A 12,334-nucleotide genomic window follows, 5' to 3' on the forward strand; every position below is an offset into this window, starting at 1 on the left:
GGGGATGGGGCCCAGAAATCAGGATTTTAAAAAGATTCCCAGGTGATTCTAATGTGCAGCCAAGGTTGAGAACCACTGCTTTAGAGAATTATGGGGGTGTATTTTATAACTTATTATTAGACCCAGTTAAAGTAAAAGGCTGTGAAGATGGCCCAATTTTCAGGATGGGAAAGTAGTATCCACTGTATTAGGATCTCCACTAGAATGGTGGTGCCCTTTCTAAAAAGACAAATCAAAGTAAGATGTCTTTCTCCTCTGGACAGTTGAATTACAAAGTGGTAAAATGGTGCTTTTTCCTCTGGGCTGGGGTAGCACCAAGCTAGAAAACACCAAGTTAAAAGAGAATGGTATGGGCTAATTTCAGTCTCATTCACACATTTGGCTGTGTGCCTTTTCCATCAACAAACTATACTGCTTTTCTTGGGTACTCTACCTGGTACAACGCTGTTAAAAATAAAGGAGAGAAATGCTATAAATTTAAATATCAAATATCATCTCTAGACCTACAATGAGACACTGTGCTTTTTAAAAATTAAGATATAATTCACCTATGATAAAATTCACCTCCTTAAAGTGTACAACTCAATGCTTTGTAGTATATTCACAAAGTTTTACCACCATCACCACTATCTAACTCCAGAACATTTCCATCACTCCAAAAAGAAATACTCCACCCATTGGCAATCACAATTCTACTTCTATCTCTAAGGATTTGCCTATTTGGGGCATTTCATACAAATGGAATCACTCAATATGTGGCCTCTTGTGTCTGATGTCTTTCACTTAGTATAATGGTTCCAAGATTCATTTATATTATAGCATGTATCAGTACTTCACTCCTTCTTATGATTGAATAATAATCTACTTCATGTCTAATAAGATGGCTATAATTTAAAAAGTGGAAAAATGTGAAAAATGTGGAGAAAGAAATTGGAACCCTCATACATTGCTGGTGGGAATGTAAAATGGTGCAGCCACTGTGGAAAAATTTGGCAGTTTGTCAATAAGTTAAACATAGAATTAACATATGACCCAGTACCTCCACTCCTAGATATATACCAAAAAAAATTGAATACAGGTATTTAAACAAAAAATTGTACAAAAATATTCATGGCAGCAAATGATGAACACATAAACAAAATGTGGTATATACTTACAATGGAATATTATTCAGCTATAAAAAGAAACAAAGTACTGAATCATGCTACAACATGGATGAACCTCAAAAGCATTATGCTAAGTGAAAGAAGCCAGATACAAAAGGTCATATGTTGCATAATTCCAATTATATGAAATATACAGAATAAGCTAATCCTTAGATAGAAAGTAGAGTATTGGTTGCCAGGAGTTGGGGGAAGGAGGGAATATGTAGTGACAGATAATCATATGGGATTTTTGTTTGGAGTATTGGAAATATTCTGGGAATTAGATAGTGGTGATGTGTGCACAGCATAGTGACTATAGCGATTGGGGAGGTGACTCAGCTGTGAATCCAGCAAGCAGAACCAATAAGCATGGTCCAAACGACTACCAGGAGTCAAAACATCATCTCACTGCCTGATAACTAAGGACAATAACTAACATCTGTGGACCTCCAGGGTTGCACGTAGCTGCATTCCTTTCTCAGTCTCACCTTAGTCCATTCCCCTTTATAATCCTGTCCCCTGCACCTTGCTGTAAGACAGGATTTGAATGCTTGTAAGCGCCTTGTCTTGATTAGCTAGCCTTTTCAATAAATGCCTTATATGATTCAACCCTGCCTTCATTATTAGACACGGCGACAGGCAGCCAGAACCCACACGGGGGTTTGCTGGTAACATATTTTGGTGACTCCACAGGACCCTCCTCTGAGCCCTAAGGTAAGACCCTATGGGGAGTGCCAAAGGACTCAGGGTGGTTGCCTAGACTTAGGAAACTTCTTGCAGGCGCCTGTGCAAACTTAATAGCAGCTGCTGAGTTATTTAACTCAGGGACTTTCCGTAAGTGCTTACAAACTTTCCCAGTGGCCTTTGCTATTGGTTGAATCAGCATTCTGTTTGCGCGCCTGTTATCTGTATGTCCTGAGCACTGTAAGCCAGGAGTGGCATATTTAAGGTACCTTCTGTTGCTGTTTCTGGGTGTTGAAAAGCATGGGAAATGCACTGGCAACCCCACCTGGCAGCCCACTGAGCTACATTCTGGCTGATTGGTTGACTTATGCTTATGATTCTATGACTAAAAGTGAAGGATAACATGTAAATTGCATTGTAATGAAATATATAACCACGCCATTTTAAGGTTTTTTTTTGTCATTTATAGCCAGTCATTGTTTTACTCTGATACATTTACAAAGATGTTACATCTTCTGAAAGATCCATGGAAAAGGGCTCTGATTTATTTTAAGCTACATATCTCTGAGACCATTCCCTCAAACTAGATAAAAATTATTAGAACTCTATAGAGTATTTGGATTTATATAAATACTGGTAAGGAGAAACAGAATTTGATTATAGGCCTGAATGAGATAAAAATAATTGTATGCTTTTTGTAATCTTTATTAGAAATATTGATTTTTAACCTTCTCCTTTTCCAGACATAGAGGAACTTGTTTCTTTTTTTAAAGCAATTTAGTAAATTATACTTTCATAAGCAATATTGAGGCATTTATATTTTTCTCCCTACCTTATCCCTCTAGAATTTAGATACTCTTAATGAGTATTATTGTTCTCATGACAATGTGTTTGTCTGCAAAAATCCAATAAGAATCGGATTTCTTCATAACAGGACATAAGCCAGTTTCCAGCTGTGGTTTTATTAACCAACACTTTGCTGGAATATCTTATTTAAAAGAGACATGCCAGGACTCTGGATGTCACCAGAAAGTGCTAAGGAATAAAGATTGACTTTGAAGCCAATAAGCCCCTTGGATAAATAGCCTGGTACCTTGCTTGGTCACATGGTTCATGGCAATCTTTCCAGGTAAAGAACAAAGTTTGCTTTCCTAAAAGATATCAAGAGGGAATCTCAAGATACCTGTAGGGACCTCAGAAACTTGAGGAATATACCCAAACCTATAGGTATTGCAAGCAAAGCCTGATGGCAACTGTGTGGCCTGGCTTCTTTGCCCTGAGAAGAAACTTTCTTGTGAGATTCCAGCAAATCAGATTTTTTAAAAAGTCTATGTAATCAATTACTATTTCTGTTGTGTTTATGCAAATAATTAGGCCAAACTGGAACTCAACTGAATACAGTAAATATATTAGTCTTGATTTGGCTCTTTGATAAAAATAAGGGTAATCTTAGGGAGAAAAATTATATTTCGATGGAAACCATAATCTGAGTTTGCCTATTTTTAGCTTCTTATTACAGAGAAGCTGGAGAATAGATTTAGATGTGTTAATTAATATGTCTTACTTTTTTTGAAATATAGCTTTTAAAAATGTGAATGTATTGCTAATCTGAGGAATGTTAACTGCTTCCTTGTCACCTAACAATTGTTTCTAAGAGTTAAGAATGTTAACTAGTTAGAAAGTAGTTATATTTCTGAATGTGTTAAGAAGAAACAAACTAAAAGGGACTAGGCAAGTTACAGAGGGTTTGTGTAAGCTGCAGGAGGTCTGTGTAAGTTAAAAAAGAATTAGAGTTAAGGAAGTAAAAAAGGTGAGAAGGGATATAAAGAAAGGGATATAACAGGAAGAAAGGATATTAGAATAGGAATACTTAAGAAGGGAATAGAAAAAAGTTATAGTGTTGGTAATAGAAGGCATGAGGCATAGAGATGCATTTTGAAAAAAAAGAAAGTGAGTTAAAGTTATAAGAATGTTTGTAAAAGTTGTAAGAAGGTTTGTGAAAGTCATAGAAGGGTTGTAAAGAGAAATCTTAAAGGAAAATTATAGATATACTGAATAATAAATCTAATTAGATAAAAAAATCTAAAGTAAACTAAAACAGAATTTGTTTGGTTCTTTTTCAGTCTGTAAAAAGGGAAGGCTTTTTTACAAAGGAATTTACTACTCTTACTTCATGGCTACCCAGCTGGGCTGGTATAAAGGAAGCCTTCCTCATTTTTTTATTCATTACTGTAATTTGTTTAATATCTTGTTGCTGTATTCAATGTATGCCTCTCTTTTCTAGTGCATGTCAATTCAACAGACTTAAAAGGGGGTAATCGCCACATAGCAGGGGTGAAATTAGTGGCACTACAACAATATAATGAATTTAAAAATAAAATTTAGTATAGTATAAGGTTGATAGATATCAACTAATCTACCTAATCAGAGAGGAGAATGATAGAGGGACTTATAATCTGATAGAGTACCTGAATTAATCTGAAAAATAATCAAATTATTTTAAATCTTAAAACACATATACTTATGTGAATAGGGGGTTACATTTTTCTTAAGTTTCCTTTTCAAAGCCTGTGTGAAGTGACTGAGGAGGTGACTCAGCTGTGAATCCAGCAAGCAGAACCAATACGCATGGTCAGACCAACTCACCAGGAGTCAAAACATCATCTCATTGTCTGATGACTAAGGATAACAGCTGATGTCTGGGGACCTCCAGGGCTGCATGTAGCTGCATTTCATTCTCAGCTTTACCCTAGTCCATTCCCCTTTATAATCCTGTCCCCTGTACCTTGCTGTAAGACAGGATTTGAATGTTTGTAAGCACCCTGTCTTCTTGGTTGGCTAGCCTTCTCAATAAATTCCTTATATGATTCAACCCTGCCTTCATTATTAGATACAGCAACAGGCAGCCCGAGCCCACGGGGGGCGGGGGGGGGGTTTCCTGGTAACACTTACTTGAAAAGGTGGCAATTACAAGACAAGAAAAAGAGTTAAGCATTTATCCTCTCTTTCCTATAGGAACTGTATTTTAGGCATACCAAAGAACCCTAGTAGATGAAGGACAGAGGTATGCTATCTAATAAATGCTGAAAGAAGGATAAAATCAGAAAATCATTACTATGAAACCCTAATGAAAAATTGATTCAGATAACAGTTATTAAGTGGGTGGTAAACTCATTAGGTGAAAAAATGATAGAGAACTTTAATATGAAGGGATCAAACTATCACCATTTCAATCCATTTTTAGTATCACTAAAAATGAGACAAGCAGACATCATGTAAAAGGAAGTAAATAGTATCAACTATGAAATTATCTTGCCAAATAATAATAAATAACCTGAATCTAATCACGTATTTAGATCTAATTTCCAGTCTACAGGCAATATAGAGACAGGTAAAACAGATCCTCAAAGAAGTTATCAGCCGAGGCCGGTTTGGCTCAGTGGATAGAGCATTGGCCTGGGGACTGAGGGGTCCCAGGTTCGATTCCGGTCGGGGGCATGTACCTGGGTTGCGGGCACATCCCCAATGGGGGGTGTGCAGGAGGCAGCTGATCGATGTTTCTCTCTCATCGGTGTTTCTGACTCTCTATCTTTCTCCCTTCCTCTCTGTAAAAAATCAATAAAATATATTAAAAAAAAAAAAGAAGTTATCAGCCAAATCTAGAATGTAAGAGAGAGTCTAAAAACAAACAAACAACAAAAAAACAAAAACAAAAAGAAAAACTTTAATGTTGGCCAAGCAATAGGAAAAAAAAAGAGAGAGAGAGAAAGTCTACAGGACAAATGTCAGGTTTCTTCAACAAGCCAATGGCATGAAAATAAAAGGAAAGAGTTATTGTTCTGTTTTATCTTTTTAAAAACTTAAAGTAACTTAAGCGATATAACTTCATACAATGAGTTGACCTTGGTTAGATCCTGATTAGAACAAACCCTGATGCTAATAACATTTTTTAGACAACTGGAAAAAATCTGAGTACATGCTGGGCATTAGTGTGATAATGGCATTATGATTACATGAGCTATCCTTTTTGGTATAATTTTGTGTGATGCATACTGAAATCTTTATGCATGAAATCATATGACATTCTTGCTTAGCCTAAAATACCCCAGCACAAAAAAGGGGAGGAAGATAGCTGAAACAGTATGGCAAAATGTTGATGGCTATTGATGCTGAGTCATGGCTCCATGGAGGTTTATTATACTCTGTACTGTCATTTATATTTGGAAGTTTTCATAATAGAAAGTTTTTAAAAACTTATTAATGCAAGTCAATGCATTAACAATTTAAAAGGGGAAAACTATATGTCCAACTTATAGGTGAAAAAACAATTGCCTGTGTTGTTGGCTCAATCCCTAGAGTGGGGCGTGCAGGAGGCAGCTGATCAATGATTCTCTCTCATCATTGATGTTTCTATCTCTCTCTCCCTCTCCCTTCCTCTCTGAAATCAATAAAAAATATTTAAAAAATAAAATAATTATGTTGTATATGTATATAATAATGTATGTATCTATATATGTGTGTGTGTACATACATATATATTCTAACATACACACAAATACAAACTGGGCTTTTACAATTGATATATTTCTGTGTTGTTTGCTTATTTTTATAATTAGCAGTTATGCATTATTTACAAAATATTGTGTTAATCATTTGCAATATATACAGATATCAAATCATCATGCTGTATGCCTTCAATTTATACAATGTTATATATTAATTATATCTCACTAAAACTGAGGTGTGGGGGGGAAGGAAAAAACCCTTTAAAGGAGTACTTCCATTTTTCCTAGGATAAAGCCCAAAATAATTAAGGGGGCCTGCTATCCAGCCTCAGCTCACAATACTCTCCCCTTCCTTAATATGCTCTAGTCATAGGAGATGCCTCTCAGTTCAAGTCCTTTATACATGTTCTAGCTTCAGGTCTCTCCACATGCTGTTCATTTCCTCTACCTAGAACACTTCCTCCACCCACCCCTCATCCATCTCCATCTATCCCAATTGATTTTTCAGTTCTCATCACTTCTTCAGGGAAGCCTTCCCTGACATTCCAAACAGGGTCAGATCCTCCTGTTATAAGCACTTACAGAACCCTTATTTTTCCTTCATAGTTCTTACCACAATTTTCTGTTTTCTATTTACAGATGGGATTATTCATATCTGTTGTCACTCCTACTAGACTATAAGCTCCATGAGAACAGGACTGTTGTCTGTCCTGCTATGTCCTGATATCTAGTAAGAGCTCAGTAAATATTTGTGAAAGAAATAACTTCTCCCTGTTAATCAGAGTGGACCTTGGCTTTGGCACTAGTTCCATTTTCTCTCCATTCCAACCCCTGCCATCATATAAGTAGCCTAGATGACTATAGATGACTCACACAACATTCTAGCCTCACTGTCCTGTGATCTCCCCTACTTCTACAACCTCTGACCACATGCCATTAGTGTTCTAATCTAGACGACCCCATAACCATGGAACTGCTCCACTTCAAAATCCCTGAACTCCACTATCCCAATCTCTGGCTACAACCTCCTATCCTTATTACTTCTTGGCTCTCAAATACTCACTCTTCATTCATCAAGATCTCCCTTCCTTTGACTTCTCACTGCTTTACTCCCTATCCAGTCTAGATGTTATAGTACATTATTTTAACAGTCTCTTGTTAGCAGCCTTACTGCTCTTACCATTTTTAATCTACCATTTACTGAGCAGTTACTGTGGGACACCATATATACATTATCTCTCAAACTTCTCACACCTATATGAGGTAGAAACCACCATTATCCCCTTTTACAGATAAGGAAAAGAATTCTTAAAAAGGCAAAGTAACTTGTCCAAGGTCACACAACTAGAAATTGGTAAAACAGGGTGGAGGTGGGATTTGAACGAGATATGTCTGACACCAAGGTCTATGCTCTGAACCAGTAGGTTATTTTGTCACTCAGAGAGAAAGATAACTCTGACTGCAACATGCAGAATGAACAGGATGGAAGCAGGCAAGTTTGAAGGTTTGGAGATCAGCAATCCAAAAGAGAGTTGTTGGTGGACTAATAATCATCTACCCAAACATAGTAAAAAATTCAAACTTACTTCAGGCGTGTGATTTTATAGGATGGACTTAGTGGGCTTTGTCTGAGGACAGCACAGCTAGGTATGCCTAGAAGAGACCAGAAAGAAATCAGCAGTTTAATACATTCTTTCAGAATAAAATTTTTACTTTAACTTCTCTTGACATATACATACTGTATATATTGCCATGTATTCATTGCTTCCATGTACTGAGAATTTATCATAATCATATTTACACTTACAACAACCCTGTGAGCTACTATCCCATTTTATAAATGACAAAAGGGAGGCACAGGAAGACCAGGGAAATTGCTTTTGGTCACACAGTTAGTTAATGGTAAGGATCAGATCAGAACCCAAGTCCGCTGGTCTCCTTTGAGTCACTTACCCAGCAAAACTCCAACCTGAAGATCATATTCCCCATACTACTCACAGGCTGTTGAGACACTTGTGTGTGGGGGGGGGCAGTAGGTGGTAGTGGTAGGGATCAGACCAGGACACTACAAATCCCTATGCTCCAACCTTGGCAAGAAGCCAATGGGCAGATCTGAGGCTGGTGAAGTCACCAGGCTGGCACACCAGAAAGGACCTTGTTGCAATGTCCAGCACTCAACTTTATGGGGAAGGCCATGAGGTCTTACACTGGGAGTGATCCCATTTTATACCCCCACTCAGAGAGCACCGTGTCCCTGAGGAGCATCAAACCTAGCCTGGAAGCCACACCAAGCCCAGGACAGGCTCACAGAAAGAGTAAGCAACAGCTCAGTCACCTGTTCCTTTTCTCCTCTCACAGACTCAAACGATACATGGGAAGTACCAAAGTAGCCTATTTGGGTTTTCTCCCCCACTTTAAGCAGTAATCTGGGGTCCACAGATGGCTATTGTGGGCCCTGGACCTCTCTCTGCTTATGAGCAAACCATTTGCCCTTTCTTTTTTCCTTTTTTTAAGAGATGGTCAACAGTTTTCCTCAGTATTTCAAACAGGTCATGTCCACCCTCCCTGCCACCTCAAAAATAAAAAGTCAGTGAGGCAGGATACTTAGATGTTAGGAGAATTTTTGACAATTGAGAAAAGGGAAACTGAGACAGATGGTTAGCCAAATAGGGCCAAACAAGTCAAGCAATTTACATTCAGCTAGTAAATTGCAAAATCTTCCACAGACACTTGAGAGCAAATGGTTTAGCCTCTCCTCCCTAACCAGAGAGTAAATAGCTTAAATCACCCTGATCAGGGAGAGAGATAACAGAGACCCAATCAGTGAAATTAGTGCCAGCCAAATCCAAGGATGGATAAAGTCAGGGAAATAAATAACAACAACAACAACAAAAACCAATTAGAACCAAACAAATCCAAGATAGAGACAAAGCTGACCAGAAAATGACCCTGGTCTCTCTATGCACTCATTTTGGTGCACCAACATATTACAGTATTTGAAAACACACCTGAAAACTGATGAATATTCTGCAGAAACCCTCCCCTGAGACCTCCTCTAGGACCTCCCATCCCTCCCCAAAGATAAATAAAAGCCCTCAAGATAAAGGATGCCAGCGGCTCTTTCCGGAGCATGGCCATGCTGTTTCTTTCTCCCACGTGAACTTTCTTCTAAACTCTAAGGGTCCCCAGGGACCTGTAACCAGCGGAGCAGCAGCAGCTGCTCCTTGGCTAACCCTCTGAACCTGTCTCCAAGCCTTTTCTCTAACTTTTCTAGAGAGCCAAGCAGCCCGCCTAAGCTCTCTCCTGTTGCTTCTTCTATCCGAAGATTTCATTTCACTGTTCCCAACTTTAATAAAGTACTCTCAAAATCATCTGGACTCGTATTGTGGAATCTTTCCTGCAGGAAATCAAGAACCCACACACTACAGGCAACCTCCTACCTCCTGGCTGGTCCGGTGACATTAGCATTCCTTTCCCTTCTCCCCTCCCCCTACACACCTGTAAATCTCTACACACACACACACACACACACACACAACACACGCACACACACAGTCTCTCCGCACATAGGCACATCCCCAAAAGGTTCATCTATACAACCCTCCACACGCTCATCCTGGGAGCCTCTCCTTCCCCCCTCGCCCCTCTCCCTTCTTTAGAGCTGGCTTCTGGGCCCTGCGGTCCTTGCCCTCCTCTGCCCCCCAGCTTCGCGGGCAGCGATAAGTCCCTCCTAGTAACCAATTCCCTCCTCACATCACAGAATATACGTCGCTTGGCCAGAACTAACTCCACCGATTTCCTTTCCCTCCAAATGGGGAGGGCGCAAGACTTCTTGCTTGTTGGACAAAGAGCTCACCAGGTTCCCAAAGCCGGTTTGCCCTTCCTCTGCTTCCGGTAAGAGGGGGATTCAGAGGGAAATACAAGTTCTTTGGGGCGGGGAATTGGAAACGACTCACAAAGGAGGCGGCTCCGAAGGAGGGGTCGTCCTGAAAGGGGGAGGAGGAATTGGGAGGTGGGAGAGAAAGGCGAGGAAAAAAAGAGGGCCGGAAAACCCTGGCGGTGACAGTTTTGAGGTTGTTTAGTATAGTCCTGGGAATCCTGCCTGGTCAACACTGAAACTAGGTGTCATTGGGCTGGGTCATTTCCTCGGTGCTGGCCTTAAACTTGTTTATCCCACACCAAAGACAGCCATGCCAAGACCTTTGGCTAGCAGCTCACCAGGTACCACGGAATCTGCTGGTCTGGGCCAGAGCTTGGAATTAATTCTTCATGGGGCCAATAATTTTTACCTCAAAGGGTTGCTTAGAGGATTAAATTAGTTACTACATCTCAGATGCTTAGAATAGTGTCAGGGAGAGTGTAAACTATCATTGGTAGCTCCTATTATTACAAAAGTATTCATTTGTTGATGATCTGTTCCTCCTCTAGGTTATGAGTCTCATGAGGGCAGAGAGTATTTTTCATTCATCACTGAACTCCAGCACCTGGCACAAAGAGGCTATCAATAAATTACTTGTTGAATAAATGGATAGATAAATGATTGAATAACTGACTAGTGGCTATGCCAAGACTCTCTCCTCTGCCAGGTAGGTCAGTGATTCCCAAAGTGGGCGCTACCGCCCCCTGGTGGGCGCTGCAGCGATCCAGGGGGGCGGTGATGGCCACAGGTGCATTTGTTTTAACTTTTTTTGTATTACCTTTCTATTCTGAGTTCAATAAATAGTTTCATAATTTCAAACTTCAATGTTTCTAATTTACACCTTTCTTTACTATATTTTACGAAAAAGGTAGAAACATTAATACATATATCTTTCTGTTTAATTGCTATTAAAATTTTTAAAAAATTAATTTCCAGGGGGCGCTGAGTAATATTTTTTCTGGAAAGGGGGCGGTAGGCCAAATAAGTTTGGGAACCACTGATAGGGTATATTTGTGGAGGTTTGAGGAAGAAAGGCTATGATTGGGAAAGGTGGCACAAAAGGCCCCTGTTGTTTGCTATATAAAGTGACTTGCTCTACCCTTGGAAAATGGAATGTCTTTGGTAATTTCCTAAATGGACACATTGAAGACTGTCAGACAACTGACCTGAAATTTGAAACTGAGACATGTCTAGCTAGAGCAGTATTTGCATCTTTTGCAGTTAGTGAGTAAAGCAGGATGGGGGAGAGGGCTGAAGTGGAAAACTCAAAAATAATGGTGGCAAATATAAGTGTTCCAAGTAAACTGAAGTGTGTATGGAGGAGCATAGTCACCCTCAAAGGGATTAGGATGGAGGTCCTAGATTAACAATAATGTTATCCACCTCTCTGTTCTAATCATAGGGTTTTTGATGATCTGCCCTGATGTCCCAATATTTGGGGGGTAGGTATGCAGATTAGGCTCCTACCACTATATTCAATAAACTTGCATTTATGGAAAATCATACTGTTAGAGCTAAAAGGGACCTTAGAAATTATTCATACATTTCAATTCATAGCTAAAAAACTAAGAATCAAACTAGCAAAGGACTAGAGGGCTTTGGGATTCCCTGACCTTTGTACTGGATCTTGCAAACCCTGAATTCATTGTTTGTACTGGATCTTGCAAACCCTGAATTCATTGTGTGTTCCCTTACTCCTTTAATCCCTGCACCACCCTATCCCAACCCCAAAGAGACTTAGAAAAATGAAGGGAGAGGAATAAGAAGGTCAGCAGAGGGTATGGAGAAGGGAAGTTCCTCAATAAACCTTACTTCACCCCCTTTTACTAATTCCCAGGGAAGGTAGCTGGGCCTTCAGTTAACTAATGTAGAATGGCTTCCCCCATGGTACCTTGGCAGCCTTGCTCTATCCACATAAACTCCACAGGCAAAGATTTGATTACAGCCAATCTAAGTCTTGGCAGAATACCTGTGATCCTCCCAGAGCACAAGAGGTTTGGAGGCTGGTCAGAAGATGCTTCAAGGCCATCTCTCACTCCCCTCCTAACCCCCTCTGCCCTGGGAGACTGTCAAGAAATGAT

The 12,334-nt window shown here is 39.6% G+C and overlaps 1 long non-coding RNA gene across 1 annotated transcript in view; it reads right to left on the reverse strand.

Moving 5' to 3' along the window:
- The window catches only part of LOC106725926, a 58,040-nt gene that overhangs the window by 40,699 nt on the left and 5,007 nt on the right, over positions 1–12,334 (reverse strand). The window contains exon 2 of the long non-coding RNA XR_001361934.1: positions 7,921–7,987. This is a non-coding gene — a long non-coding RNA (uncharacterized LOC106725926). The remainder of the gene's footprint in view (positions 1–7,920; positions 7,988–12,334) is intronic.

The sequence above is a fragment of the Myotis brandtii genome, unplaced genomic scaffold, assembly GCF_000412655.1.
Source record: "Myotis brandtii unplaced genomic scaffold, ASM41265v1 scaffold199, whole genome shotgun sequence".
Lineage (NCBI taxonomy): Eukaryota > Metazoa > Chordata > Mammalia > Chiroptera > Vespertilionidae > Myotis > Myotis brandtii.